The 19,975-nt window shown below is 45.1% G+C and overlaps 1 long non-coding RNA gene across 2 annotated transcripts; it reads right to left on the bottom strand.

The window, feature by feature from the left end:
• Nucleotides 1-2,371: 2,371 nt before the first annotated feature.
• LOC308426200 lies at nt 2,372-12,480 on the bottom strand. Of its 2 annotated transcripts, none has more exons than XR_013975197.1 (6): nt 12,345-12,480; nt 11,754-11,838; nt 10,443-10,618; nt 9,850-9,976; nt 9,052-9,147; nt 2,372-4,188 (listed from the first exon to the last, which is right to left on the bottom strand). It is a non-coding gene; the product is annotated as an uncharacterized lncRNA (long non-coding RNA). The 2 variants fall into 2 exon arrangements; XR_013975198.1 differs by having other exon boundaries at nt 9,717-9,976.
• Between the last annotated feature and the right edge of the window lie 7,495 nt (nt 12,481-19,975).

Here is a 19,975-nt window from a genome sequence, read left to right on the forward strand (position 1 = left end):
ACCAAATTTCTTTAAGCCCCACACCTTATGTCTTAGGTCTTTGGCGTTGTGTTTCTGCTCTGATGGGAGGATATCCTGGGACTCGGAAGCTCAGTAACCAGACAGTTCTGAAGGAAAAAGCTTTCTCAGAGGAAAGGGTATCCTGAGCCATGGGGCCCCAGAAACCACACAGCTCTGAGGTGGGGTATGTTCCAAGAGAAGGGCATCCTGAGACATGGGAGCTCAGGGAACACATAGCTAAGAGGAAGAAGCCTCAGCAGAGATGTTGCCGCTCCAAGGGAGATGGTGTCCCCAGCTGAGCCCAAGAGCTCAGGAGCCTTTGCCCTACTCCTCGTCACTCCGTCTCTTTATTGCTTCTTTTCTTCTTCACTTCTTCAGGCAGAAAAACATCTCATAAAAAAGGTTTATCGGACGGACCGGGGTGTGATCCGCGGATGGATCCAGGGATGGCTGCCCTCTGTTCCAGGAAGCAGACAACAGGAAACTGGACAAAGTGGCAGTGCTAATATAAAATTTCTCAGGGAGCAGAGCTTTTCAGGGCAGAGATTTCCAGAGTGATGATTGGTGAGGTTTCAAGTCCTGAACTTGGGGAGCTCAGGGATTGGTGGGTTTTCCTGTTAGGATTGGTGAGCTTCCTGCTTAAGGGTTGATGAGGGTTTTTTTGGGGGGGTCAGGAATTGGTGGCTTTTTTCACCCCCTTTTTTCTGCATCGGGTCCATGGGTGAGAAGTCCTTCCTGTGCACCGGGCCACAGGTGGCTTTGACTGAGGCACCGTCTCTGTGGTGCTGGCATTGTGGACAGCTCCTGCAGTGGCGTTTCACCAAGACTGTAGGCTGAGGCAGGAAAGAAGGTGTTGCAACGTGGACAGCTCCCCATGACAGCAGTATTCTGAGGCAGGAAAGGTGTGGCCTCCTTGAACAGCTCTTGAAGGCCAGCTCCTGCTGAGGCAGGAAAGGGGCGCACCACCGTGGACAGCTCCCATGATGGCTGCAAGCTTAAGAGATCTCATGGTGCCATCATTTTAACAGAAGCCTCCATTTTGGAACTTCCTGTGGGACATTTTACTGCTCTCTCTGTAGGTTGGGGTGGGAAGGAGTGGCCTGCTGCCATTTTGACGGCTTTTGTGGTGTGAAGCTCAGGAACTTTAGACATACCTTTAGCTCCTCTTTGGAGTCCACTCTGTTCTTTCCTTGTTGGCTATAAGTCTCTAGCTGGCATTTGTTTATTTGTTTGTTTATTGTATTCAGACATGAGCTCTTGTTTAATGCAAGTGACTATCCCAATTCCAACATACAAATAAAACTGTTCTTCATTAGTAGTGTCTGGCTCTTTTCCATAGTTGTCTGGACTATTTAAAAATATGAAAAAGTAAAAAAACGACACAGTTGAGGGCTTGAGAGATTAAGCAGTTGAGAAGGGTTACTGCTCATGTAGAGGACTCAAATTCTGTTCTTCACACCCACTCCACACAGCTCTAACCAGCTGCAACTCCACGTGCAGGGCACTCATGGACACCTGCCCTCGCGTGCACACACTCACACATGGACATAATTTTTAATTGACAATTTATACAAAATATCACAGTAATCCAGCAAAAAGCAATTAGAGGTAAAATGTGTTTCTTAGTCGGGCATACTGCTGGACATCTGTAATCCCAGCGCGGGGGAGGCAGAGGCAGAGGAATGAGGAAAGCTCAGTAACTCCCGAATGCTGACATCACAGTCCGCACCTCCCACTAGAGTTATGTTTAACCTATCCTCTCAGGAACGGATAGAAAGGCTGACCAAAACCATCGCTTCAAATGTGGAATCTTTGAAGAACAAAATTAACAAGTTTGATAGACACCTATAAGTAGTTCTCCAAAGTTTGGAAAAAATAGTTTATAGATGTGATCTTACATTGGTTTGAAAGTAACTGCGCACTTAAGAGAATTGACTTATAGATCTTATTCTTTGATGATATGGTAGACACCTTTTTAAAAGACCAGAGAGTTTTGTTATTTTTAAGATGAAGGGACTATTTAGAGGAGTATTTTGATCTGAAAGAGAACTGCAGTAAAGAAAAGACAGCGGGCCTAGAAGAACATATGTGTAGCCCAACAGTTAACGGTAGAGTCAAAGTCAGACACACATGCCCTGCACAATATAGTACCGTGACATCGGAGAAGACAAAAGCAGAAAGCTCACCCTCTCTCTCCTCTGAACATGGCACTAGATTCTCACAGCCAGATGAGGCCCCACCCACCCTATTATTGCCATATTTTTTTCAACAATATACTACCAATGTTACTAACAACATAGGGAAACTATTTCTTTGTAGTTTTTTCCTCAGCTCAACCATATTATTTCTAAATACAAATTCATATGGCAGATATTTAAATTTTTGAGCAAAGGCACACTCTTAAGAATCCTGCAGCAATAGTTCTGTGCACTAGCCCTTGCCGATGATCCAGCAATCGAGAGGCACAGGCAGGAAGAAAGATCATGCATTGGGAATAGGCTGTACAGTGAGGTCTTGACTCAGGACAAAATAAGAAAGCCATTCTGTTACCTTATAAATGGCCATTGTCAATGTCCGCTATAGTGAAGTATCTGTTCATGAAAAGTGTATGAATTTTTCTCTGTTATTATATGACCACAGATTATTCTTGCAATTTTAATATCTCATAAAACTAAATGAAAGTTTCCTCATATTCACTGTATTTATTGTCAATATGATATATATATCCTCTGAAAAACTTTGGTTAATTGCTTTTACGCATGCGAACCTATGTTCAAGGAGTCCTCTTCGGTATGGATTTTATGATGACTGGTTAGGGAGGACCTCTGACTGAAGGTCTTCCCACACGTGTCACACTTAAAGGGTTTCTCTCCCGTGTGAATCCTTCGGTGCTGAATAAGAGCTGAACTCTGTCCAAATGACATCCCGCACTCCTGACATCGGTATGGTTTCTCTCCAGTGTGGATCCGCTGGTGGTTACTTAGGGATGAGTTACACTTGAACGTTTTCCCACACTCGTTACATTTATAGGGTCTCTCTCCAGTGTGCATTCTCTGATGCTGGATCAGAGCTGAACTCTGTTGGAAGGCTTTCCCACAAACTTTACATTTACATGGTTTCTCCCCAGTGTGGATTCTTTCGTGGATGATAAGAGTTGAGCGGGAACTTAAGGCTTTGCCACACTCGTTGCAATTGTAGAACTTCTCTCCTGTATGAATTATTCGGTGTCTATTGAGTCTTGAGATAGAAGTGAAGCCTTTTCCACACTCACTGCATCTATAGGGCTTTTCTCCAGTGTGGATTCTTTCATGCTGAATAAGGGATGCGCTCTGACTGAAGGCTCTGCCACATTCGCTACATCTGAACGGTTTCTCTCCTGTGTGGATTCTCTGGTGGTAACGAAGGGATGAGCTAGACTTGAAGGTGTTGCCACATTCGTTACACAAGTAGGTCTTCTTTCTGGAATGAGTTCTCTGGCATCCTGAAAGGGAAGTGGATGCCTTCCTTCCTGGGTTATATTTATGAGGATTTTTCTTGGGCATGGATTTTTTGATGTAAAAAAAAGGCCAGACCTTCCTTTAAAGGACTTCCCACATTCTTTGCATGTATAGGATTTCTCCAAAGTATGAGTTCTTAGGTGCTTGCCAAGGGATGTGGTATGGCTGAAGGCTTTCCCACACTCTTTGCACTGGTATGAGTTCTTTGATGTTGAAGAACAGCAGAACTTTGGCCGAAAGCTTTCAAACAGTCTTTACACTGAAATAATCTCTCTCCAGTGTGGATTTTCAGATGTTTGAGAAGGGATGAGTTGTGGATGAAGGTTTTCTCACAAGTACCACATCTGTAGCGTTTCTCTACTGTCTTAGTTTTTGGTTAAGTGAAGTTAGGTTTCCCTTGAGGCGATTTCTCTGTGTTTTTTCTCTAGCAATTCTTTGCTGACCAACTGACTTCAGGTTGACACTCAGACCAAATCCAAGTTTCTTCTGACTTTTATCTACAGTAGGAATTTGTGTGTGGGTGATTGAAATTATTCGTAAGCTTCCATTTTTGTCCTGTTTTTTAAAACTGTTCTCAGAGCTGCAGGACTTTCCCAGGCCTCATCCCTTTTCAGTTGTTTCCTCTTTAATTCCTGAAATGACGACCCTTTAGTTTGAGCTGATTTTGTGGTTTGATGACTGTTACTACATCCTGGAAGAAAAACAAAAATTGCCAGTGATTAGTGTGATTAACTCAGACTAAATTTATGAAAAGAGTGTTATTGTTTCCTAAATAAATATTATATGCCTATAGATATTAGCAAGAAATAAGAAATAAAAACAAATACTTTATAAGATGCTAGATGAATAGCCATCAACTGCAGTGAATGAAAGGATAAAGCAAGGTCACCTAAGGAGGTGAGAGCTAAGAGTAATCAGTAGAGGGGTTAGAGAAGCACGGATTTGGAAGTGTAGCCTGGTATATAATGGATTACATACATACATACATAATATATACATACATACTTACCCACATATGACTTATGAATTATGGTGTTCATGCTATCCTTTTTCATTTTGGATTCATTAACTTCTCTTTCCTCCATGTTGGAATCCTTACCAGCCTTCCAGTGCAGTGCAGGTTGAGTCTAACAGCCCACAGCCCCCTTCTTAATGTAGCACTTATTACAAGATACAGCAGTGTCTCACCTAATGACAGGGATGTGCTCTGGGAAATGTGGCCTAAGGGAGGTCATCCTCATGTCATCCTCCCAGAGGATACATAACCCAAATCTAGGTGGTGTAGCTGGTCCACTTGATGGGCATGTGCCTTGATGCAATCAAAAGATACAGCAGCCATGAGAGGTGAGACTTCTGCTAGTACCACAGTGCCTCCTGAACCTCTCTCCCCTGGGTACAAGCATTCTCTAACACACAGTATCAAAATACAAACCCGAAGCACAGTACTCAAGAACCAGCGACAGGCACTGCTACCATCAAATAGTGATGCACTATAGGCACTGCTACCATCAAATAGTGATGCACTATAGTAATTCTAATACTATTCTTTTATACTCCAGCAGCACAGGATCGTTTACGTCAGCATTGCTCCAAACACACACGTAGTACATTATGTTACGCTTTATTTAGTCAATGTGGAGGGCAGGCCAGCTTTGAACTCACAGCGATCCACACATTTCTGCCTCTTCAGTACTGGGATTAAAGGACCACATCACCACTTTAACTAGCTTGCATTCTATTGCTTTAAATTTCTAAAGTAAATTCACTTGTTTTACTTTATCTGTGTTTTCTTGTGTATATGTATGTACAACAAAGACATGCTAACCGCTTACAGAGGTCAAAAGAGAGCATCAGGATCCCTGGCACCACACATATGGACGATTGCGCATCACCTCGTGAGGGCTCAGACACAAACCCATGTTCTCTGCAAGAGCAACAGATGCTCTTAATTGGGCATCCATGTCTCCAGCCCCATCCATGACCCTTTCATGGCTCTGGCATCATAGGTAACAGTTCATCTTTATCTCCAGTAAATTCTCACCTTCATTGTCCACGCGGCTGACCAACTGCTAAAACATTACTATACATTACACAAGCACATTATACGTATTTAAAGAAGCGTTCAACAAAAATCTGTGTCACAGAAATAATAAAGATTGACAGGACTTGAGGAAATCCTCAACAGCATGATAAAATTCAAATACTTGAGTCCTAAAGCTAATAATTTGTTTAATGAAGAGACACTAGGTATATTTCACTACAATCAAGAATGAGGCAAATTGTCCATTTACCTACTATTCGTCTTTAAGGAAATATTAATTATTGCAGTCAGACAAATAAATTAGGGAAGTTGAAAAGCGGCCTGTATTTGCTGATGATATAAATTAAATTAATTGATTTCATGAAGAGGCACATATAGAACTGGCACACAAAAGTGCTCTATAAATAAGAGGATTACGAGAAAAGTGAAAAACTATATGAGTCCATTTTTATAGTGTCTTGACTGAAAATGCTACTCTTGGATGCAACAACCCAGTGCTCTAAAAAATGTCGTGAAAGTCAGGATATAGTTCAGAATTTCTCTGCAGCAAATGACATCCTGGGCCAGATAATTCACTTTCCTTTGGGACTATGTTGGGATGACCTTTCTTCATAGTTTATTAACGTGTAGTGTGTCTCTGCATTTTCAGTTGTTAACTGTGTACTGGCAGAGAGCTAAGTGCTGACAGGATGTCGGTGTTGTCATTTCTGAGCCCCGTCACCGGGTTTTCTATTTGTTTGTTCTTCCTCTGCCCCAAAGATGAAGGTTAGGCAACCAAAAAGATGGACCAGGTGTTGTCTTACTGCTGATTGGTTATAAGAAAGAGCTAACAGCCAATAGCTGGGGCAGGAAGTAAGAAGGCAGAACTTCCAGGCAGGCGGGGACACTGGAAGGATGCCAGCAGAGTCCGGAAAATGGAGGGAAGAGCTAGCCACATGGCGGAAATGCAGGCGGGAAGGTGGGCTATGTTAGGAGCTAGCTGAGAGACTGCCCTGGATAAAGGCCAACAGCTTTAGACTATGTAGAAAGACTCACTTCATGCGATAAGTCATCCTCCGCATCATGCGAAGGCAGAGGATGCCTGGACTGTGAAACAAGGGTAGAAGAGAAAAAGTGGATGTCAGAGAATATGGCATCTGCAATGGTGTGAAATGCCAAGATTCTATTTCACTCCCTAGACGGCAAATGCACCTGGAAAACCTGTCCAAAGAACTGTTTTGAAACTCAGGAGTCCAGGCAGCATCTACGAGAAGGCCTGAGTGGTAAACTAAAGAACTTCTCGCGGCAACAACAACGACTCATCGCTCAGCAGCTCAGAAGCCAGCTCCAAGGAGCAACCTCCATGCATTCCCACAGCAGCCCTATGAGCCAAAACGCAAGAAGGGCCTGCCACAGAGGCAAAACACCACTTTCCACTGGCAAAAGTGGAAACCCAACAGTTAAAAGGCCCATGTTCTCACCTCTTTACTTGCTCCTTTCCTATTTTTTAAAAACCAGACACTTAAGAATAAGGACACACACACACACACACACACACACACACACACACACACACACACAAAACCAAAAAAACAAAAAGCAAAACAAAACAAAAAAGCAACTGCCCTATCATGGGTGCAGATTTCAAAAGTCACTACACACACTGAGGGAGAGACACACACATCCTGAGAAAAGAGACGGAACAGCCTTAAGTTCATGCCTCAGTTGGTTTACTGACACAGAAGTCCCTTCTAATAACTAAAGAGAAAAACCACCCATTACCCCAGCAGACCCTGGGAAGAGAAAGATTCAGATGCTTAACTTTTAATAAAAAGTGACAAGGAGGAAACTGGAGAGTCGGCTCAGTGGTTAGGAGCACTGGCTGCTCTTTCAGAGGTTCTGGATTCAATACCAGCACATGGCAACTCGCAATGGTCTAACCTCTAGCTCCTGTGAACGAATACTCCAGTGTGGCTTTTCTAAGCACCGACCCATGTGGTGCACAGACATTTCTGCAGGTAGAGCATCCACACACATAAAAATGAAAATATGTTCTTTTTTAATCACAAAGCAGAAGACAAACAGGAAAACAGGTCCCTTCAGAGGACGGGATATGGCTGGAAGTGTAGCTCACTGGTAGAGAACCTGCCTAGCAAGCGCAAGGCCTGGCTCCCCAGCACTACAAAATGCTGCCTTGATAGTTTCCACAGAATTACTGCATTTCTCCAAACAAAGGTTTCAAAGATAGACACCCTCGGTCTCTACACCAGAAACTGTCACTTTAGACTAAAAATGAAAGCTTTCTTATTCAGAGTCTGTCAGAACAGGCTATAGTCAATCTTTCTGCTTTTCCTCAGTCCTCAGTGTCTGACCTGACCCAGCCTCAGCCCTGTCTTCCAGTTTCCCCAACCTAGGCTCCTAGCCCTCAGCCCTTCCTGTTAGGGGCAGGAAGCTGCTCTCTGAGGGGGACTGGGCTGGGACCCCCTCCAGGTGCTTATGTCTCCTGGGCGTTGGGATTCAGACCCAGGACAAGCAGCTGAGGTGCATGTTTTGCATATCAAAGCAGACCTGACCTCCAGGTTCTCCCAGCATCCCTCAGTCTCCACCTGGTACAGGGCAAGGCTGGCATTCCTGAACTTTCTATCCAGCTCCCTCTCTCTTCCCCTCTGCATTTTCTCTCTTCCTGCTCCAGCTCTTTCTCTTCCCCCTCCCACTTCCTCCCTCCCTATGGCTTCCCTTGTTTTCCCCACTAAAATATCACGGATCATAAAATTCTCCTTAAATATCATAGATATTCCTGTTACCCACCGGACAGTCCAAAGCTCTTAACACCAAAACCCAGTGAGGCCACCCAAGCTCATTCCCTGTGTCTCATTTCCTATGTATACTTTGTACAACTAGAAAAGAAAACTCCTCCCAATATACCCTTAAATGTACTGATTCCTGTACATGAAATGCAGCTTTCCTCAGAAACAATAAGAGATCTTGAGATACTCAAATGCAAAGGGACCACAGACAGGAGGATTTTCCTTTTCCATCACTCAGTGAGAATCAAGTACCTGAAGAAGTCTCTTGTTGAGAGACAGGCCAATCCTGTCTAGAGACCCTGGCGTTTGGAAAGTCCCTTGTCTAAAATGCTTGGCAGAGCCAGTACTAGCCTGGGCCAGGACTTTGGTGGAGCTTCATCTTCAGATCTGGAGAACCCAGTTCTTCTGACCCCAAGGGGATGTGGTTCTCGGTCTCAAGGTTGCTGTGCTCAATCTCCGACATTGCTCAATTAGCTTCCTGCTGACTCTGCCCCACTGTATCCCACCTGTCTACTCTCTGTCCTATGTCCCCTTTGCTTGGCATAAGACATTCCTGACACCAACCTTCCTATCTCCTTTATCTTCTCGTCCCTTGGTCCTTTCCCTTAGGATCCCTGTCACTGAAAAACAACCTGCAGGTCCAGGTCAGTCTCCAGGCACCAGGTACCGAGGCTACCCTCCATTCTTATTTTGCAGATTCTGGGTTATCTCAGGCTCACCCACTTACCAAGAAAGGACCATCCATGACTTTCTTTCTCCACTTTCCAGGCTTCCTTTCCTTGCTGCAGCATGGAGATCATCTTTGGTTTGGTGAATGAAAATCCTGATTGTAAACAAAATTAGAAATGACACCAAAATGACTCAGTTTTTTCTAACATAGACAAGTACTCCAAATGTGTGGAAAAACCAGCTACTCTTCTACTGGGTACTTAAGGTGCTCCGTGTCATGTGACAGGATGTGTCAGGCAGAGGCCACATGGCTCACAGGACCCAACTGGGAGAACTAATTGCACATTATAGAAATTCGATAAACAGGCAGTCTTAGCATTCTAGAGAGGTGGACAGTGTAGAGGGCTGTCTGGTGTGCAGACAACATAAAAACTTACAGACGGGTGTCTGTGCAAAGAGGCAGGTGTCAAGTAGACTGCTTAAAGCAAGAAAACATTTGATTTCTTTTCAAGGAGAGAGTGAACAGGATTTGACTGGAAAAAGAAGTGGAAAAGGCAAGAAACAGATAGGAGATGGGGGCGGAGGGAGGCCATGTTTACAGAATAAATATAACACGAAACCACTGCTTCACTGCTGAAAGAATTTCTACTGTCAAGTTACAGACCGTGGGGGAACAGCATGAGTCCCACCCCCTATGTTCTCCTGTTTGGGGCATTTAGACACCTGGAAGTGGGAAGACGTCTCGGTATTTAGTAGAGATCTGGTTTGTGCCATCCTGCAGTAGCTAGGGTGTTTGAACGACGACGGCCTTCATTCAGGGAAGGAGGCGCCGGGGCCTCACTTGTGAGCCTCTTACCCAGCGAGGCCAGGTTGCTGTAGTTCTCCAGCATCACCTCACGGTACAGGCTTCTCTGAGAGGGACCCAGCTTCCTCCACTCGTCCCGAGTGAAGAGCACCACCACGTCCTCGAACGTCACTGACACCTGTGAGGAACAGCCGTTTCATGTCAGCAGCCTCAGACAGCACGAGGGAGGTGACAGTGTGGAAGGTGGACAGACCATTGTAGGATGATGTCACTGAGGGTTCTGAAGAGGCTAGATCATCAGTTCAGCCAGTGACAGACACACAAAGACCAGCAGTGAGTAGGAGCCGGGCCTTGTGTATAGGGATTATGGCCCACAGTACACATCATGGTAATTAAAACTTCTGGTAAAGGGTCTCTTGTGTTGTTTTGTTTTGGACAATCTATGTAGCTCTAGAAGGCCTGGAACTTAATATGGTAGACCAGGCTGGCCCCAAACTCATAGAGATATACCTGCCTCTGCCTCCCTGGTACTGAGACTAAAGATGTGCACTACCATGTCCAGCAAGATTCTTTCCTTTTAATTTTCACATGCATGCAATGCCAATAGGAAAAATAACTTACCGTGGAGAGAATACAATGCTAACCTTTGCTTTAAAGACTTTCTGATCTAACCAGCACGCCGTAGATCTGGGCTGGTAGGCCCACACAGCAGCCCTGCTTCAGTCCTTCCTCCAGAATCAGGACCGCAACTGAAGATTTCCACCGCAAACACCGAACCTCCTCTGATTGTAAACTTCTGGACACTGAGGCTTTTTAAAAACTGTGGTATTAGCCCATGGAGAACAGAGAAAGGAGAGGACAGAGACAGGTCACATACACAGGGATGAAGGGTCAGGGCATAGGCACAACTTGACTCTCTTTGAGAAAGTGGAGCTGCCCAAATCTCAGCCCCTCATGGGTCCAAAGATGACCTGACTTATCCCATGGGGACAGGACGGGTTGCCATTTTTATTTTTTTGGTAAAGAAACTGAGGGAAGAAGTTAAAATTCAGCTGTTTTGAGCATCCCTCTTCCTGACCACTGTGCTTACTAATTTTCTGCCAAATGTCCCAGGAAACCCTCTTCATGAGAAGTTGTCTCCTCGCTTTCAGAGTAAGGCTCCCGAAACTTTGTACCCCGAAGTATGTCTTTCCTTTGTCCATCTCTATATTCCGACACCTTAAAATGGTGTAGCAATCGCCTATCTCGCCAGCAAGAAAGACGCGCCACAACAGTATCCTTCTACAGGCGTTTATTGTGGGTTTGATTGCAGTTGTGAAAGACCCCGAGCCCAGAAATCAACCCTCCTTATATATGCTTAGGAGGACTGTGCCGCTACCTGATTGGTGCATTCTGTGCGCCCTAATTAGCATACTCTGGACTAGAGAATGAGTCAGCAAAACAGGCATATGTGCATGCGCACTTAGGCTGTTTATCTCAAAACTGGCCAACCTCCCTTCGGGCTGGGCGCCATCTTGTAATGGTGAATGCGGTGGCTTCCCACAAAATGGCAGGTCAAGATTAGTTTTTCCAAGAATAGTACAATCAAAACCTAGGATCCACAGAGTAAAGGGGGAGAGCTATGGGCTGGAGAAGGAAATAGATGGGCAACCCTGGTGAGGGTTGAGAGAAATATACATATGGGAGCAGACCAGAAAGGACTTTCCTCGGATGTTTTCCTAGTGACAAAGGGCATCTGCATGTCACTGTCAAATTAGTAAGCACAACAGACTAGGATCAGCCAACAGCAACGCAAGATACTGTGAGCGTGGGGTGTGCTCCCTACACAATCAACTCCTCCATGGGCACCAAATCCTTGTGAAGGGTGTACTATGTGGGGAACTTCAGTCTGGAAGGGAAACCAAAACCATATAAAACACTCCTTTTACTACCAACCGAGAAGGCATTGCACTCACCCGAGACATCCCTTCCCTTTGCTCTGGAGCCATGGTCTCTTTCTGGGCTTTTCTCAAAGATGGGTACAGTGTCCAAAAATGTGATCTGAGAGAAGAAGAAAGAAAGATTGCTTTGCACCCCTCAGCAGCCGCGTCCCCGAATGTGTCCCATCAGCTGAGCCCGGCTCTTCTTTCAGAATGGGAAGCGGGGGCCGGGGGTGGGCACCAGAGAATTGACAAGTTACCACTCTTTTGGTCTCTGCATTTCCAGAAACAAGACTCAGGCGACGCTGGACACCATCACTGGGGAGACTCACTATGTCTCCATGAGTCAGGCTTCATCCTATGCTGTTCACCACAGCTCAGCTGGCATTGCCAGCCTCTTTAGATCAGGAATCTGAGGGCAGCCACAGTCAGGACACAAATATTTTCCACCTATTCAGATCTGACCTCAGGCCCACCCCACATGCTGCCCACCCAAATGCTCTGCTGCTCTCAAGGGGTCATTTTTCACATTCCCAGAGAAAACTCCAGAAAGGGGACCAATGTGGCTCATGGCGGTCAGTGCTGGAGTCGCCACAGACCTCCGTGTCCTCCAGGCTGGCCGCTCACCTCCCCGCCAGGTCCCGCCACGCCTCATAAAGCCTGAGAGCCGCCAGGAATGGAGACTCAGCCTGGGGATCACACCACAGACACCCCCCCACCCCGCCCCTGCCCCCCGCCCCCCCATGAAGCTCACGGGGGCGGGGTGGAGGGGGGGTATGGGGATGGCTGACGCCGAGGCCTCTGGGAAATGTAGTTTGCTCCAGGACTCAAGGATTCTGGGATATAAAGTTGACTGCTCTGGTGCACAGTTGCAGTGGAGAGCCCCCCCATCCCCCCCAAAGGCCCCGGGTTCACCAGCTCTGTGAAGTCTTAGATGTGGAGTGCATTGTAATTCTATTTGTGTGGATGGTGATAAGGTCAGCCTACAGTGGCCGGAAACAAACCCATTTCTTTCCCAGTTAATTCATTAAAACCACATTGGAAGCCTTTCGAAATAAATCAGAGAACAAAAGGGACATCACTTGGTAAGCAGTGGTTTTAAGTAGGATCAAGAGTAGACAGTGAGCTGTGGAAATAATTACGTAATGATTTAGACTTAGAGAGTATGACAGGAAAAAGCAAAAGAAGGGCCGGCTAGCTGAAACCCGGGGTTCCAGAATTTAAAATAAAAATGGATGGATGGATGTATGGATGGATGGATATAAAGATAGACATATAAATAGATATAGATAGGTGGAGAATGATAGATAAAGACACCTTATATCGACCACTGGTCTGAGTACAATGTACAACACACACACACACACACACACACCTGAGATTCTCTGAGAGTCTAGAGGAGAAAAGACCAAGTCTACTATTGTCTAATTAAAGCAAGCTGTATTTTGGGAGCACCCAGGGCTGGCCAGTTGGCTTTTGAGAAAGCAGACCCCTCAGGCTTCTTGAAGCTCCCCCACCTCCTTTTAAAACGTATTGTGAGTTTCACATCATGAATCCGGTCCTGTCCTGCTCACCTCCCCATCCCTCATTTCTGCCCCTCACCCTTGTGCCCCCCACCCCGAAGCATAGAAAATCATTGTGGAAGCTGTAGTATGGCAAGTGTGTCCCACAGTACAGAGCATCCCTCTGTCCACACATCATCATCTGCAAATATTTGTTACAATGAGTCACTGGTCTGGTTCAAGATCTCTGTGACGCCATTAATACTGGATTCTCACTGGAACTCCTCACAGTCATCCTGCTGTTGCCCTGTGTGTTGGAGATCCTGTAACAGCTTTGGATCAGCAGGACTGGCCCTTTCTTGTGCCCCAACAATTCACACATGATACGGATTTTAGGGTGGATCTGAGCCTGGGTGGCAGCTCAGCTGGTCAGCTCGGTGGCTGTCCCTTATCTGAACCACCAGGGTGAGCTCTCCAGCACTGCTCTAGCAAGATCACCGGATGCCACCATCAGCAGGAGGCAGAGTCACCTCTCTCACTCTCTCCCTCGGGCCAGCTCACCAGCACTGCTGGCACCAGGGCACCTTCGCTCTGTTGCCTGGGTGAGCTATAGGGCCTGCTCTCCAGAGCACTGAAGCCGGTAAGGGGGCAGGGAGGCTTTTCTACACTCGTATCCTCCAGGTGCTACCTCAGGTGGCCAGGGACAAGGTGGGGACATCACCCCTTACCCCCCATACCACCCCCCACGCAGGCCATTGAAATCCCTCTGATAGATGAAGTGTTCCCAGGGGTACAATGAAAAGGGAAGGAACAGAAACAAGGATACACATTAAGTGAGTTGGGTTGCAAACAGTTTACATCAGATCTAAGAAATAAAGTTACTCTTAATTACAAATAGAAACCTTATTCAGTAAGGACTTGACTGGAACAAACAGAAACTTATTAACTAGGATTTAACACAGGACAAACATGAACTTCTTAATACCAGTGAGAAGCCCTGCCTTGTAAAGATTTAACACAGGGCAAGCAGGAACAGCTTTTTGATTATCTTAACTGCAAACAGAACTCAAGCTGAAAGGTGTGCTTTCCTGTCTTGGCCTCCCATTACCTTCTGAGTTATCTGTTCCTGTTTTGGTCTCACAGCAACAGTGAGTGAATATCCTTACCTCCTACTCTCTGTAGCTACTGTTAACACACTGCTGTAAGCATTCATTACGGTGACAGGAATTTCCGAATTCTCCTGTGGCTGAACTGTCTTCCTGACGAGTCCCTTTCCCTGCTTATAAAATGCTAGCATTGCTCAAGACTCAATCCTGGAATCTTCTCATCACTGACTCCTGAGCTACCCTATCATTACTTTAATTGCTTTCAATTCTCCAATATTCTCTCAACTTTCTTCTGAGTACTGGTAATCCCCAAGATGTGCCCTCTGAACTCTGCCATCATCCAGTTTAATGGGGGCTGAGAGAGGTCCCCCAGTAGCCTCAGATTTGTTATACATACAAGACTAGCCTTGAACTCATGGCGCTTCTGCATTTAACTCCCATTTGTTGGGATAGAAAGTATGAGCCACCTAAATTTCACAGAGGCATTCTAACGATTGTTGTTTATGAAAGGGTTTCTATTGGGCAGTTGAGAAGTATTTCACTGTCGCAGTGCCCTGGAGCAAATAAATACATTTGGGGTTTATTGTGGTTAACCACAACCAGACCTTGAAGCCATGGTGGTCTAGCTCTGAGTTGTTGAAGGACAACATAAGCTCTGAGATTGTAAACTGGAAAAACCCGTTTCTTGTTGCGGTGTAGCTCAACCCTAGCACACACCTTTAACTCAAGAGTTTCTGTAAATAAGAGCTAAACAAGGTTGAGGATAGGTCAAAAGGAGCAAGCAACCAGATGATAGGGAGCGAACATAAGAAAACCCAGGAAAGAGGAGTCTTTAAGTTGAAAGGTATTTAAGACAGCATGAAGGAGGAGAAGGAGCATTCTCCTTCTGGAACATTGATGAGGTAGGAGGGTCAGCTGGGTGTGTTCTCTGCCTCTCTGAGCCAGCAGCCTTTCACCACAACATCTGGCTCCTCAGTCTTCATTTGGCAAATCAAATGTTTGTGATTTTGTTTTTAAAACAACACCGAGTCTGACAGAAATGGTTCATCATGACCACTCATCTTAAATTTGGTACCTGTATTTTTCTACTAATAGATTAACAATGTCAAATATTTGACATGACATATAGGCTCCTCTGTTGGCAGTACTTTAAAGCAGGGTGTGTGTGTGTGTGTGTGTGTGTGTGTGTGTGTGTGCAAAGTCCAAAGACTCCTTTGTGTTTCTTTCTACATCACTTGCTCCTTTTCATACTAAGCCTGTATAAGAATGATTACAGATGATCACATGACACAGTGACACAGTCAATATTAGGCTCTCTTGAAATTTCCTCTTTCAACAAAATTATTCTCTTGCTTTTAAATTTAGCCTTGGGCATGTTCTTAGGACAAAGGGAGCCCCATTCTTTGCCAAAAATATTACAAAAATGGTCTCTTGTCCAGTTGCTGAAATTGTTTTCCTCTGAAACCTCTTGAGCTGAGCCTCCATAGTTCACATTGCTCTCAACACTTTTCTCTCAAGGTCCTACTAGGCTGGCCTAATAAGCTCTACTAACAGCATCCAATCACCCTTTGATTCCAAAGTCCCAAAGTCTTCATTCCTTCAGAAAAGGCCAATGGTCAGGTTATTCACAGAACATCCCACTCCTGGTACCAACTTCTGTATCAGTTATTTTTCTATTGTTATGATAAGACACCATGACCAAGGAAACTTTAGGAGGCAAGGTTCATAGTTTCAGAACAGTAAGAGTCCATCACTATCACGATGGGAAAGCATTAGAATGAACATCGGGTATAGCAGCAGGAACAGCTGAGAGCTCACATCTCAAACCACAAGCTGGAAGCAGAGAAGGAACACTTGAAATGACTTTTGAACTGCTCCCATAGAAATGATTTCTACAGCAAGGCCCACTACTCCTAATCCTCCCCAAACACCAACACCCTAGAACCAAGCATTCAAATGCCAGAGACTACAGTGGGAACCCATGACATCCTTCAGATCACTACAGATATCTTGAGATTAGTTTGTAAAATACTGGCCAACACCTTTGTTACATAATTCATTTGAAGTTGAATTTTCTGAATATTGGAAGAAACATACTTGTTAACATTAATGGAACCAAAAAATGCTAGCAAAATAAACTGTAGAAGGGTGAGGAACTCTTACTGTGACTATACCATTCCAGCAGTGGTTTGTGAAGCTGTCTGTGGGAAGAAAGAACAAAAGATTTGGCCATTAGGGAAGAGAAGGAAGTTGTGTCAAGGCAGTGGGTGGCAGAGGATTTGTGCTAGCATTAAGTGTTACCGAGCTGTCTTGTTAGGGTTGCTATAATAAAACACCACAGCCAAAACAACTTGAGGAGGAGAAGGTTTATCTCATCCTGTAGTTCCACACCACAGTCTATCACTGAAGGAAATTAGATCAGGAGCTCAGGGCAGAAACCTGGAGGCAGGAGCTGATGCAAAGGCCGTGGAAGAATGCTACATATTGGCTTGCTTTCTGTGGCTTGCTCAGCCTGCTTTTTGATAGTACCGAAGGCCGTCAGCCCAGGGGTGGCACCATTCACAGTGAGCTGGACCCTCCCTAATCAATCAGCAATCAAGAAAATGCTCTACAGCCTTGCCTATAGGCAAACTTGCTGGGGGCATTTTTTTCAGTTGAGGTTCCTTCTTCCCAAATGAATCTCACCTATGTCATGTTGACATAAAACTAGCCAGAATACAAGTGAAATGAAAACTCAGGTTTCTTTAAAAATTCAGCCATGTCAAAAGCTATTTCCTGAAGCAGACACAGGTAAAAGAATGTTTTACTAAAGCAAACGCATAAAAGACGCGTGATGAAAGATTCTTCACCAACCACAGACATATATTGGTTTGCCTTACATTGCATAGCTGAGCTCAGTTTATAATGACTCCATAGAGAAAAACACACCAAAAGATTTCTGGTGGTGTTCTGGTGGCTTCTTGTTGCTTCCACAGACTTGGGCTGGTTGACAGGGTGATGTCCGTTGATACTAAGACATGTACTAAGACAAGACACGTGATGAGACAAGGTCTGTAGAGGACACGTAATGTTTAGAGGGATATAAATATAAATAAGACTCGACAGGCAGAGATGGGGGCTTACTTGCACGGTTAGCTTTAAAATACTTCATTGTTCTCACATCTTTGTCTTCACTGATGTTCAGTCCATGGAGAGATGCACAGCAAAGAACTCCTGGTGTCCCTGGTGGTCCTAATCCCTCCTGCTGACTCATGATGATTTGGCGGAGGCCTGGTTGTTTCTGCTGGGTCATGCCACCTTTGCTGATTCATGTTTGCTATCCCAGCACTACTGAACTGGACTGCTAGTATATTCATAAAATGTTTGTGGGTGCATAGAGCTGCTGCTGATTTCTATGAACTAAACTGCTGATTTCCTGACAACACACACTAGATTTGCTCCAAAGACCAATTTCTAGACAGGTCCCCTTTCCCCGTATCCTAGTAACCTTTCTTTTCTACTACCTCTGATGGGTGGTAGGCTAGAAGAGAGGTTAAAACATTCAAAATCCCTTATTAAAAATAAGATTTTTAAAAAGATCTAAGCTACACATGAGCTATCTGGCATTTTGATAATTCTAAAATCAAAAGTTATATCAGTCTTTTTTTTTTCTTTCTGGTATTGGTGATCCCTGGGTTCGTTTCTTCTTATTCTTTGGAAACTTCATATATGTATACAATATAGTTTGATCATAACCAGCTTCCTCCTCCTCTTCCAACATCATCCCTCGCTCCTGACTGCACATCCTTTTCCTTTTCTTTGTAACCCACAGAGTCCAGTGCATGCTGTCCCGGTGCGCCTCTGTGTAGGTCCATCCACTGGGGCATGGCCGCCTGTGAGAGGCCATAAACTGCAAACAGCCCTCAGCCATGATGCCTCACGGGCCTCCCCCTTCCCTGCTGTAGTGCTGACTGGCCAGAGCCCATGTGGGACTTGTGCAGTGAGTCACTGCTTCTCTGATTCCAGAGCTGTGCCAGCTCCAGACACTGTCTCCCAAAGTCCTCACCCCAGCTCTGCCTCTTCCGGTGTTCTCTGAGCCCTGGGAGGAGGGGTGACACATGCATCCCATTTTGCAGAGAGAGAGTGTAGGCTCTTGACTGATTCACTGCTCCAGTGGCAATCTCCTGGAGCCTTTGCATGCTTTCCCAAAAATGGGGTCTGGAGAAGTGATAAGGTTAGTAGATTTGTTTTTGGAGTTCGACACCTGTCAGTGTGATTGATAAGACCCGATAAAGCCTCTTTTAAACAGGCTGACACACAGGCTGGAAAGAAGGCTGGGTAGTTACGGATACTTGCAGCTCTTGCAGAGGGCCTGAGTTCAGTTCCCAGGACCCATATAGTAGCTCACAGTCACTGTAGCTCCAGGTGATTCAATACCATTCTCTGAACCCTGTGGGTACCTCACAGACACCCCCACATATGCACATAATTTAAAAATAAATATAACTTACATGAAGCTGATCACTTGGATGTCTTTGTGGGGCTAAAGGAGCATCAAGGTCCCTGGTTACTCTTGCTGTCTATGAGCATTTGACCAAGGTCTGTTTTCTGGTGCTCTTCTTCTTCTTCTTCTTCTTCTTCTTCTTCTTCTTCTTCTTCTTCTTCTTCTTCTTCTTCTTCTTCTTCTTCTTCTTCTTCTTCTTCTTCTTCTTCTTCTTCTTCTTCTTCTTCTTTACCACTGGGTTCTTGAAACCATCTAGGTGGCAAAAAACTAATCTCCAAGGACTTAAAACCACTGCAGGGTTTTGGGTGTTGCTTTAGGGGCTTATGGTTTGCCCCGTTGCTCCTTTAATTCTTCCTCTGCCACTGTGCCACACGAAGCAGTCAGGATTTTTCTGACCCCGTGGCTTCCATCAGAGCATAGGGAATGCTCCTGCCTCTGATGATGCTCTCCCTCTTTGCAGGGGGGGAACTGGTTACAACTAGCCCCTCTGACCAAAAGGACAGTTGACTTTGAGGGCAAAGAACAAAAAAATGTTTTTTTTTAAATTATTTTAAAGATCCTTTATGCTCATTGGTTCACGCCTCCAAGTTTTGGTTGTTAAACACCCAGAAGGACACTTTAGCTAGTCTTGGAGTAATAGATTTTCACTTCAACATTTTCTATAACACTTACAAAGCTTAGGAAAATTGACATGGGTGGAAAATCTGAGCAATGTCGCACTACCCATCTCCCCCTTAAGGCAAAGCCCATATAACCAGAAACAATGCCAGGGAAATTGGTTTACATGGGACACGAGGGATGCTGGCCATTACCTGCTGAAATCCCCATGGGTATCAGGGACTGGAGTACCACGGAAGGACAGCACAGAGAAGTGGTGTTTGGTGCCCAGTTCATGGTGTCAGGAAGAATACTGTTTGCAGGAGAGTTAAGGTGGGCTCCACTGGGGTGTGGGCCTCGTGTGGGGGGCTGCAGTGGCTTTGCTGTGTTCTGTGGTGAGATGATCATTATGAGGTGTGAGAAGCTTTGGGAGATGTGGAGGGCAGACTAAAGTATATATATTAATGAGTTAAAGCAAGTGAGAGAGGATAAAATAAGGGAAAATGAGCCAGAGGGGCCTTTCGGGGTCGCTCACAGGCAAATGTAAAATTTGTGTCATTAAGAGTTTCC

Source organism: Micromys minutus (assembly GCF_963924665.1).
Source record: "Micromys minutus genome assembly, chromosome: 10".
Taxonomy (NCBI): Eukaryota; Metazoa; Chordata; class Mammalia; order Rodentia; family Muridae; genus Micromys; species Micromys minutus.